We start from the raw sequence: 12,619 nt of genomic DNA on the forward strand, positions 1-12,619 counted from the left end.
CCAACCCAGACGATATATCACTTTAAACTATTAAAAATGTAAATAAAAGTCACTTTTTCGACTTTTTTCAACATTAAAAGTTGTTGGAGAAAGGATCAAGTTCCCATAATGCAATTCAAAAGCAGAAATAAATGGGGGAAAAAATTAAAACATGAATTCTGAAACATGGAAAACACTTAATTTACGGATATTTTTTTACAATTTAGTCAAAGTCATCAAAAGTAATTACAAATATCTTGATGAGTTGTGACGAAGCATCCTGGGATGCATTTCACTGCATTTCTCTATCTATATATCTATCTATCTATCTATCTATCTATCTATCTATCTATCTATCTATCTATCTATCTATCTATCTATCTATCTATCTATCTATCTATCTATCTATCTATCTATCTATCTATCTATCTATCTATCTATCTATCTATCTATCTATCTATCTATCTATCTATCTATTTATCTGTCTGTCTGTCTGTCTGTCTGTCTGTCTGTCTGTCTGTCTGTCTATCATCTATCTATCTATCTATCTATCTATCTATCTATCTATCTATCTATCTATCTATCTATCTATCTATCTATCTATCTATCTATCTATCTATCTATCTATCTATCTATCTATCTATCTATCTATCTATCTATCTATCCATCCATCCATCCATCCATCCATCCATCCATCCATCCATCCATCCATCCATCCATCCATCCATCCATCCATCCATCCATCCATCCATCCATCCATCCATCCATCCATCCATCCATCCATCCATCCATCCATCCATCCATCCATCCATCCATCCATCCATCCATCCATCCATCCATCCATCCATCCATTCATCATCTAAATATCTATCTAAATATCTTTCTATATATTTGTTTGTTTTTTCCTTCCTTCATATGTTTATTCATTTATTTTGGAAAATAAAAGTTAATTGTTGGCATTGACACTTCCATCAGAGCCTTTAACATCCAATGAAACTTATATGATATTTATACAGTCGAAGTCAGAATTATTAGCCCCCCTTTAAATTTTTATCTCTTTTTATAATATATTTCCCAAATGATGTTGAACAGAGCAAGGAAATTTTCACAGTATGTCTGATAATGTTTTTTCTTCTTGAAAAAAATCATTTGTTTTACTTCAGCTAGAATAAAAGCAGTTTTTAATTTTTTAAAAGCCCTTTTAAGCTATATTAGCTATATAAGCTAAAAGCTGCAAAATCTAATTTGTTTTGTTTTGACTAGAATAAAAGCAGTTTTTAATTTTTTAAACACAATTTTAAGGACCAAATTATTAGCCTTCTGTAGACCTCGATAGTCTAGAGAACAATCCGTCGATATGCAATAACTATATATATGTATATGTATATATATGTATACACACACACACAAAGTTACCTGTTTCTGACATTATAAGTAAAAATTATAGCTTCTCTCTGGAATCAAAATGATTCATCTGTGGCATCACTGCAAAATCTCTTTTCTGGATGGTTTATTGTTAAGAGCGTACACAGAGCACATAAAGCATATGGCACGTCACAATTTCATGTCAGCTTTCCAATTTCTGTAGCGTTTTGTTGCTTCATCCTGCTGTTAACGTGAGACGTGATGCAGCTAATGATACGTCACCTCAACGCATGCATGCAGCTAAAACCCAAGCCTGATCTGAAGCCGTTTACAGCCCAGAAAGAGCTTCAGATCTGCCTCTGCTCAGCCTAAAAGCCTCTTCCCTTTCCCGCTTTGTCTTCCCTTTTTGCTTCCTCACCCACTTTTCTCCTCTTCAGAGTTAAGTCACGGCGATAGGAAAAGAAAACAAAGTGAGAAGAAAGAGGATGAGTTTCAGCACGTTGAAGAGCGGCTCTAAACCAATTACCTAAGTGTCTTTTATCCGCTATATGCTTTTGTGTCTTGATCAGCTTTGAATCTCTCGAAATCCCCGCCTGAGATAACAAACAAATGTATCAGAGGAAAAGCCCTTTCGGTGTGAGGAAAGAAACAGACACTGCTCTGAGATTTCATCTGCAGGGATGCATTGAATTTATACAAAATCAAACACACTTTCTCTTTTGTACACTGATGTAGAAACAGTTTTCAGAAATTCATATTTTTTTAACCGATGATGGCAAGTAATACATTGATTTATGCTTGAAATTTAAAATAGGGACTCTTATTTTGTTATGAAATGCTTTCTTTTACGCTCTTTTACACATTAAATGTATTTTAAATGTACTTTTAGGTGTAAAAATTGTAAACATTTTATTAGGGTTGGTTGTCGTTCTTTTCGCCACTAATATTTTCAAGTTAAAAATTGTCCCTAAACTGAGCCAATTTTTTTTCTGTCAACACAAATTGTCTGTCACTTTTACACCATTTTAATAAACAAAGTGTACTGTAAGTAAACAAGAGATGATTTCGTCATACAGCCACCAATAGTCAACAATATCAATATCTAGTGAGTGTTCTTTCTGCCTCCTCGTAAATTTCTAATTGTAATTTCTGAAGCTGTTATATTCAACATAATACAACATTTATTATTAATTATTGTGATTTTTTTATTCATTAAAAAATATATATATATATATTTATGTATTTATTTATGTATTTATTTATTTATTTATTTATTTATTTATTTATTTATTTTTTAATCAATTTAAGTTTTATTCAGTCATCACATAACCTTGAAATAATCACATTTTATTGGCTGTGTCTCATTTTAGAGGCTGCATCCTCCAAAGGACGAAGACTTCATTGGTGAGTCCTTTGAAGTCCACTCAAGCCCAACCGAGCGTTTTGAAGCCTCACCATCTAGCAACCTTAACAGCAGTAATAAAATTTGAGTGATTTTAAGATTCGAGTGATTTTAAAGCTTATATTAAACGATCTGAAGGCAAAGCAAGGTTTATAAAAGCTGAAAATATAATTGCTAAGGTCCATACATGTACACATAAAAAAGGGAAAAAAAACTATAAAATCACTCTTTAGTAAGACTTGTTATACTTTTTTTTTAACATGTGTTTAAATATCCAAGTAAAATAAACCTAATTCATACATTTAGTACAGATTTTTCTTTTAAAAGCGTTCAAGGGCCCCAAATGGTCCACTGGTTGTGTCCTTTATTAACTGGGAAATAAAGGCCGCATTTTAAGGCTGCATTTTAAGGAGCCTTCGATTTTTTATTTTTTTATTTTTTTAAAATGAGACAGCCTTTATCGCACCATGATGACGCAGTGCCCTACGAATGCATCCTTTGGGGTATGCAGCTTCTAAAATGAGACACAGCTATTTTGTATGCACAAAAGAATAAACATAATTTTTTTTAAATCTCCGTGAATATAGGAAATGTATTTTGGTGCATTTTAACAAAACAGATTTATTAAACAGATATATTTATGAAAATAATATTTTAGTTACCAAACATATTTATAAATTGAAAGATAATACAATTAAATTCAAGCAAAATATTGCAAAAAATAATTACAAACTACAAAATTTCAACAACATTGTTCATTTTTTTTTTTGCTTCTCTTGACTTTTCCTCTTTTTCTAAATGTGTATTTAATATTTTTCTGTAACATATAAATTTGGCTGTAATAGTTTTTGGACCATTATCGTAAGTTATTTTGTTAAATAAGGTCCAGCTTCAGTACTGACTAATCTAATACTGTATATGCACAAATATAATACTATAGCTTCCTATTAAAATATTAATTTAAAAGTGAGATTTGTATATGTGTGTGTGTGTGTGTGTGTGTGTGTGTGTGTGTGTGTGTGTGTGTGTGTGTGTGTGTGTGTGTGTGTGTGTGTGTGTGTGTGTTTATTTATACAGTTAAAGTCAGATTATTAGCCATCCTTTTGATTTTTTTTCTTTTGAATTTTTTTCTTTCCTTTTGAAATATTTCCCAAATGATGTTAAACAGAGCAAGGAAATTTTCTCAGTATGTCTGATAACATTTTTTCTTCTGGAGAAAGTTGTATTTGTTTTATTTCGGCTAGAATAAAAGCAGTTTTTATTTTTTAAATACCATTTTAAGGACAAAATTGTTAGCCCCTTTAAGCTATATTTTTTTCGTTAGTCAACAGAACAAACCATCTTTATACAATAACTTGCCTAATTACCCTAACCTGTTAACCTAATTAACCCAGTTAAGCCTTCAAATGACACTAAGCTGTCCAGAAGTGTTTTGAAAAATATCTAGTCTAATATTATTTACTGTCATCATGGCAAAGATAAAATAAATCAGTTATTAGAAATGAACTATTAAAACTATTATGATTAGAAATGTGTTGAAGAAATTTTCTCTTCGTTAAACAGAAATTGGGGACAAAAATAAACAGGGGGGCTAAAATTCTGATTTCAACTATATATATATATACACACACACATACAGAGAAAGATAATTATATAGTGTAACAATTATATTAATATTTTTATATTATTATTATTATTTAAATTGTATTACATATACAAAATTTATTCAATTATATTCAAAACAGTAATAATAGCAAGAATTATTTATTAATTTACTCATTAATTGTATTTTAATAATGCCTACTCCAATATATATATATATATATATATATATATATATATATATATATATATATATATATATATATATATATATACACACACATACAGAGAGAGAAAGAGAGAGAGCAATTATATTAATGTTATTATATTATTATTATTATAAAAATAGTATTAAATATACAAAACTACAGTAAATTTAATTACAGTACAATGTTATTATAAAAAAGCATCATTTTTATGCATACTCTTTTTTACTTTGGTAGTTCATCCTCAATTTACCTTGTCGTTTGGGAAATGCATCCCAGCTTGGGTGTGGATATAGTATAAAGTATAAGTATACAAACAAAAAAAGCAGATGTCATTGATGTCAAGTCGGAGAGGAGCTGAATGAATGCAGCATCTCTGTGAATAATCTCACAATGCTGCTCGTTCTCATCAGATTTACTGCAAAGGCTTTTCAAACAGTTTTGTTTCTTCGTAGCCTGAGGCAGAAAACGGCAGAACAATGGAGGTGATGGGTCAAGAGCAGCTTTAATCCCAACATTCTTCATCCTGGAATATAATATGACTGGAAAGCAAAGGGCAGATTGTGTTCGGAGAAGGTAAAAGCATGAAAGAAGTATTGTGAAACATTAGTAAAGCATAAATGTACTTCCCTTGGGAGCAGCGTGCGAGTTGTACACTATCAGTAGTGTTGGCTTTTTTCATAAATTGTAATGTAAAAATGTAATTTATTTGGTTCAATGAGACATGCATAAGTATTGCACACATATGTAATACTTCTGCATGCCGCATTAAACCAAATAAAATATACAAGTATGATAGAATTACACCTCATTTCCCAATCAAGTTTATTTAAGTGTGCATTGTTTTTTGAATGGCGACAGTGGTTTTTTGGTGGCTCAGTGGTTAGCACTGTCGCCTCACAGCAAGAAGGTCGCTGGTCCGAGCCCCGGCTGGGTTGGTTGGCATTTCTGTGTGGAGTTTGCATGTTCTCTCCGTGTTAGCATCTTCTGGGTGCACAAACAGGATTTCCCCCACAGTCTAAACCAGGGGTGGGCAAACTCGGTCCTGGAGGGCCGGTGTCCTGCACAGTTTAGCTCCAACTCTAATCAAACACACCTGCTTGTAGATTTCTAGTGAGCTTGAAGACACTGATCAGCTTGTTCAGGTGTGCTTGATTAGTGTTGGAGCTAAACTGTGCAGGTCACCGGCCCTCCAGGACCGAGTTTGCCCACCCCTGGTCTAAACACAAGCGCTAGAGGTGAATTGGATAAACTAAATTGGCTGTGGTGTATGTGTGTGAGTGAGTGTGTATGTGTTTCCCAGTACTGGGTTGCAGCCAGAAATGCATTTGCTTTGAAAAACAAATGCTGAATAAGTTGGCGGTTCATTCCACTGTGGGGACCCCTGATGCAAAAAGGGACTAAGCCGTAGGAATATTAATAAATGAATGTTTTGGGGCTAGTTACTGAATTCTGACATACGATACTCATAATGAAATATACATATTTCAACAGACAACCTATTGTTTATATATAAATAATATGGGTAATTTAGCCAAATGGTGATGAGTTTGCATCCTAGGACTGATACATATGAAAGATTGGTATTGCTAATTTATTGTTTAACTTCAATATATGAGCACAGGCATCTAAAACCCTGTGAGGCAAAGTTACATACAGACACCAAGCGGGGTGGCGCAGTGGGTAGCACGTTTGCCTCACAGCAAGAAGGTTGCTGGTTCGAGCCTCGACTGGGTCAGCTGGCGTTTCTGTGTGGAGTTTGCAAGTTCTCCCCATGTTCGCTTGGGTTTCCTCCGGGTGCTTCAGTTTCCCCTTATGTCCAAAGACATGTGGCACAGGTGAATTGGGTAGGCTCAATTGTCCGTAGTGTATGAGTATGACTGAGTGTGTGTGGGTAATGATAATGATAATGAAGAATAGTTGCAATTTTAGAATAACGTCCTAATAATATATGTAAACTGTTTCTTAGCAAGCTTTTAGTAAGTAATTCATTAACAGCTTGCTCATGATCTATTACTAATTTATTAGGTGTAGTTATAAATCATCAAAACACAGTAACAAGTTGTTTTTGACTTGTTAACTAAGTTATCCATTTGCTATATCTATAAGGCACAGTTATAAATAATTAACAAACTTTTAACTTTTATTTAACAAGTCATTTAGAACTCATTAACTAACAGTTTATTAATGGACTATTAACAGGTTATAACGGATAGTTATTCTAAAGTGTTACCCCCCTACCTCAATCCTAAAAAAATTATAATCACAAGAATTAATTATTAAATTACCTATTAATTGTATTTTATTAATGTATACCCCTACCTCGATCCTAAAAAAATTATAATCACAAGAATTAATTATTAAATTACCTATTAATTGTGTTTTATTAATGTATACCCCTACCTCGATCCTAAAAAAATTATAATCACAAGAATTAATTATTAAATTACCTATTAATTGTGTTTTATTAATGTATACCCCTACCTCGATCCTAAAAAATTTATAATTGCAAGAATTATTAATTAAATTACCTATTAATTGTATTTTATTAATGTATACCCCTACCTCGATCCTAAAAAATTTATAATCGCAAGAATTACTTATTAAATTACCCATTAATTGTATTTTATTAATGTATACCCCTACCTCGATCCTAAACAATTTATAATCGCAAGAATTATTAATTAAATTACCTATTAATTGTGTTTTATTAATGTATACCTCTACCTCGATCCTAAAAAATTTATAATCGCAAGAATTATTAATTAAATTACCTATTAATTGTGTTTTATTATTGTATACCCCTACCTCGATCCTAAAAAATTATAATCCCAAGAATTATTTATTAAATTACCCATTAATTGTATTTTATTATTGTATACCCCTACCTCGATCCTAAACAATTATAATCCCAAGAATTATTTATTAACTTACCCATTAATTGTTTTTATTTATTAACTTCTACCCCTAACCTAGTCCTAAAAGCAATAACCATAACAAGAATTTGTTTATATTATTTATTAAATTACCTATTAAATGGTATTTATTAACATCTACAGCTACTCCAACCTTCACAGTAATGTAAAAATATTAATTATTGTTTACAGTGTCACAAAAATCATGCTATATTGATGTGAGTATACACAGATGTATCCCATCTAGACATTAGCGGCGAGTAAACGTTATGATCTCTAGTATGACCTTTAATATGTAGATGTTTGATAGTTATGATGAACTATGAGGCTACTTTCTCTGTCTCTCCCAGTGGATATCGGAGACAATAGATGTCATTAATAACACAGGTGTGTGTGTGTGTGTGTGTGTATGTGTGTGTGTGTGTGTGTGAGTGTGTGTGCGTGTGTTCCTCCGTGCTCTCCTGGAGCAAGTCGTCATTTCTGAGATGTCACACAATTACCTCTTAAGTGCTCAAACAAATGGAGAGACCTGGCGAGTGACATCAAATCAACTCTGTCACAGGTGATTGAGTCTAGTCATCAAGTGGAGCGAGCGCTGTCAGAAAACACACCAGCTGCACTCTGTAATGGACTCCTATTAATACAGACACACTGATGGCAAAGATGGAAATAGGCTATATTTCATCTGTCCTCTAGTGTATTTCTGTCTTGCAGCTAGCTTGTGGGTCATGTAGTTTCCGTGCTGGTAGGCTTAAAGAGAACCTACTGTTCAATAATCACTTTTATAAGGGGTTGTGTGGCAACATATGTGTTTGAGTATAAGCAGCTTCTAATGTTAAAAATGTATTAATATTATCTTTTTTGTATCACATTTGATAAAAGCAGGCTGCAGAAACACTTTGACTGACATTCTCCATTTGTACGTGTCATCAGAGGGGAAAAGTCCCGCCCATTAGTGACCATCTCTCCCTTATAGGATGGTAGTCTTGTTCTTGAATCTGCCACTATGCTGACACACAGGCATTTGTAGCTCCGCCCTCTTTTGAAAAGAGCACAGTCTCATTTGAATTTAAAGCGACAGTCACCAAAATGGTACAATTAGAATCAAAGCCAAAAATGGGCAGATTTAAAGAGTTAAACATTATTAGTGTGCTATATGGAGTTCACCTTTAAAAGTGACACTGACAAGTTTACATGCACATGGAAATTCAGATCAACTTAAGCTTTTGTGTATATTTTAATTACATATGCTTGATTTAAATGCGGCGAGGCAGTGGGGCAGTAGGTAGTGCTGTCGCCTCACTGCAAGAAGGTCGCTGGGTCGCTGGGTCAATCCTCGGCTCAGTTGGCGTTTCTGTGTGGAGTTTGCATGTTTTCCCTGCCTTCGCGTGGGTTTCCTCCGGGTGCTCCGGTTTCCCCCACAGTCCAAAGACATGCGGTACAGGTGAATTGGGTAGGCTAAATTGTCTGTAGTGTATGAGTGTGTGTGAATGTGTGTGTGGATGTTTCCCAGAGATGGGTTGCAGCTGGAAGGGCATCAGCTGCGTAAAAACTTGCTGGATAAGTTGGCGTTTCTTAATAAAGGGTCTAAGCCGACAAGAATATGAATGAATGAATGAATGAATGAATGGTTTAAATGCATTCAACCAGTTATCATTTCATAATCATTATTAAAAATATAAATTTAAAAGTCAATAAAATAGTAAAGTACACTGTGTTTTTTAATTTTTTTATTAAAAGTTAATTAATAATTTTAATTAAAAGTATGAAAAAAGTGACTTTTATTGACATTTTTAATAGTTTTGAAGTGATAGTGTATGGGTCGTTGTTGATAATAAACCGGCTCTACCTTTTCTGTTATTTTACGAATTTAATTTCCTATATTTCATATTCTATACAAATAGAAAAAAATTCTGTCATTTTGCAATATCCACTAAAAAGGGAGCGTACTCTATTTAAACTCTTTTTTAAATGTGTATTTTGTTTAAACGTGTTTCTTAATAGATTTTTGATGACGGTTTTAATACTTTTTTAAAATATTTTTTGTAGATGACATTTTTCTGTATTTTACTAAATTGTTTGTTTTGTTTGTTTTTTTTACAGTGCATTTTCAGTATATCAACTGCATAAAATGTCAGACAACCCTAACTTTACACATTATTAAACAAAAATTCTATTGCCTTTATGAATCATTAGTAAATTACCATTTTGTCGTGATCAGCAGTGATCTAGTGGCTGCAGATCGCTAAAAACACACAGTTCACTAACAGACTACAAATCGGCCATTAAAGGCTAAAAGTTCCAGTCATACACCGCTCAAACACACCTTCTCTGAGTTCTGGTGACACACACACACAGACACAGCTGTAGCAGATTTTCAAGTAGTATTCATTCATTCATTCATTCATTCATTTTCTTGTCGGCTTAGTCCCTTTATTAATCTGGGGTTGCCACAGCGAAATGAACCGACAACTCATCCAGCACATTTTTACACAGCGGATGCCCTTCCTCTGGGAAGCATCCACACACATTCACACACACTCATACACTACGAACAATTTAGCCTACCCAATTCACCTGTACCGCTTGTCTTTGGACTGTGGGGGAAACTGGAGCACCCGGAGGAAACCCACGCGAACGCAGGGAGAACATGCAAACTCTGCACAGAAACGCCAACTGAGCCGAGGATTGACCCAGCGACCTTCTTTCTGTGAGGCGACAGCACTACCTACTGCGCCACTGCGTCGCCTCAAGTAGTATTACTACCAAAATATTATCCTATCTTAACAAAATATACATCATCGGTCTCAAACTGGACAGTTTTGCTCAAACACAGCTGATCCAGCTAATCAAGGTGTTCAAGACTATTAAGCAGAAGTGAGTTAAAGATGGTTGGAGCTAAACTACGCAGAGCTGTGGCCCTCCAGGGATTTGAGATGTGTTGTATATATGTAGCTTGAGCTCCTGTAAACCACAAAAAAATAATCATTGTGGTCTTTCACACACTTGGCAAATAAATCTCATTCTTATTCTGAAATTTCCAATGATCCTGTGCTGCAATTTTTATGGGTCAACCTTTTTAGACTTTGTGATCAGAGCGATGCAACCCTTCTGATGGAGGCAGGAGGCCGTGGGACATTATCAGCCAGATAATATTGTCAGTGCTGATGTAAATTGCAGGGCGGCATCGTCAGCCGACATGGCTGAGTGGCTGCAGTGTGTCGGGGCCGTGACACTGACAAATGGAATATTTTTTGAGGACTTAATCGCTGGAAATGGGGTTGTGTCTGATGGTGACATGCCTCCGCTCCAGTGGCCGCAAAAGAGAAAACTGATTGTCTGGGTCCGCTCACTCAATCTCACCTCCGTCAACCTGCACCTCCTCCCTTCACAAACACACATACACAATTGGTTTTTCTCCTGGCTGTCAGCAGAAGGAGGCCTGACACATTCATCTGATTCATTACAGAAGGAAATTAAGACATTTTCACATTCATTCCATCTCGCTGGAAAATTGTATTGTAATTGTAAACAGTTGATGGCTCTTTCATAAGTCAGGACACTTAATGAAGTGAATATCAATGCTTTCTTCTAAAATCATTAAATTACATATTCATATAAATAAAATGAGATAACTGCTGTATTTATAAAGTTTATTTGTGTACCTGGACATATTTTTTTAAACTGAGATTTATACATCACCTGAAAGCTATAACAAATAAACTTTCCATTGTCAGTGGTCTCAAACTCAATTCCTGGAGGGCCACAGCTCTAAAAAAAGAGGCGCTTTTTGTATATTTTTTTTATAAACTCAAATTTGAAAGTGTACCTTTTAGGTTCTGTGTGGTCTAGCTTGCTGTAATTAATTTTGGTGGTTCCTGCACATGTCTGTAATCATAGGAAAAAAGGAAAATGTCTCTACCATAATCTATGCAAAAGTTATTGTATTCCAACTGATGAGAGGTGCTGTACAAGCCACAGGGATCGATCATTGTTTTATATTTCACTATTCTTTTGTTTGATCAAACATAATTCACTGTGTTTGGAGCACGTCAGAGATATAAAAGTATTACTTATGCACATCACCTCAAAAACAGAGGAGAATGGCCCTGAAGCACACAGCATAAGGTGAGAGATGACAGCTGTCTGTGCTATCTGGGGCTGCTTATTGATCATAAATGTATTGTTTTCACTTCTGCACCATGGAAACACCGCGATTCATTCGACAACTGTTTGATATGTGAATATAATTCAGTAAAAAGAATGCTAGAACCATATGACCACCGTAAAGAGCTTTCATTTGAGCTATAACTTGTACATGTGTCATATGAAAAATATGAAAATGAACGAATGTAAAATACCCAGCACGGGTCTCCAAAACACTGTAAATTTAAGTGTAAATAACTTTTGTACAGTAGAATAAAAACCAAAGTGATGCATATGTGCATAAAATATAGATTCTACACTTTCAAACGAAACCCTCTAAGAGGGTCTGGTGCAATGCTAGCCCTTTAAATCTTAAAGCGAAAGTCGATGACGGTACCAGGTCCGTAGAGTTTAAACTTTGGATATGCGACAAGGTGAAAACAGTGATTTTGACACCTCAAAGGAGGTTAAATAATATGAAAAAAATAAATAAAATAAAATTTTTTAAAGTAGGTTTTATTATTAGTTTTACAAAGAAAAAGAAATGTGAACAAAATTAAAAATATTTTTGGATATATGATCAAAGGACATAAAAGTGCCCGTAGTTGAAGAATTACCCTTAAATGTTCAACCCAAGCTCATTCTGGAAACGTAGCCCCGCGGACGTTTCTGGAGACCGCGATTTACGTGGCCGGAGGTACGTAAAGGCCGCGTTTGTTTTTTTTCGAGCGAATGCTGCGGGGCGGTGTGGTGCCGCTCCGCCCCTCCTCTTCGCGCTCGCCGGCCGACGGCTCGCCTCCGACGGCTCGCCTCCGAGTTGAGGGCTTTCCGGAGCGGAGGCCCCGGAGGAGGAGGACGAGCCGGAGCCGGGCGCGGTGGACGACGACCGGGATCGAGTCCGGGGAACGGCGGGTTCCGGAAATCAGGTAAGACGAAAAACGGAATCCGGAAAATAAGGGCGAGATCGCGGCGGGATCCGAAAACGCGGTCGAAATCAAAATCGA

The 12,619-nt window shown here is 35.0% G+C and overlaps 1 protein-coding gene across 6 annotated transcripts in view; it reads left to right on the forward strand.

The window, feature by feature from the left end:
* The window catches only part of col28a2b (collagen, type XXVIII, alpha 2b), a 104,871-nt gene that overhangs the window by 33,390 nt on the left and 58,862 nt on the right, over positions 1–12,619 (forward strand). For 3 of the 6 annotated variants that reach the window (XM_087256436.1, XM_087256437.1, XM_087256439.1), the window contains 2 exons: positions 2,715–2,748; positions 5,010–5,130. The exons of the other annotated variants lie outside the window; for them this stretch is intronic. The gene's annotated coding sequence lies outside the window, so the exon portion shown is untranslated. The remainder of the gene's footprint in view (positions 1–2,714; positions 2,749–5,009; positions 5,131–12,619) is intronic. 6 annotated transcript variants of the gene reach the window in all.

This window comes from Danio rerio, chromosome 6 (genome assembly GCF_052040795.2).
Source record: "Danio rerio strain M-AB ecotype USA chromosome 6, GRCz13ab, whole genome shotgun sequence".
NCBI lineage: Eukaryota > Metazoa > Chordata > Actinopteri > Cypriniformes > Danionidae > Danio > Danio rerio.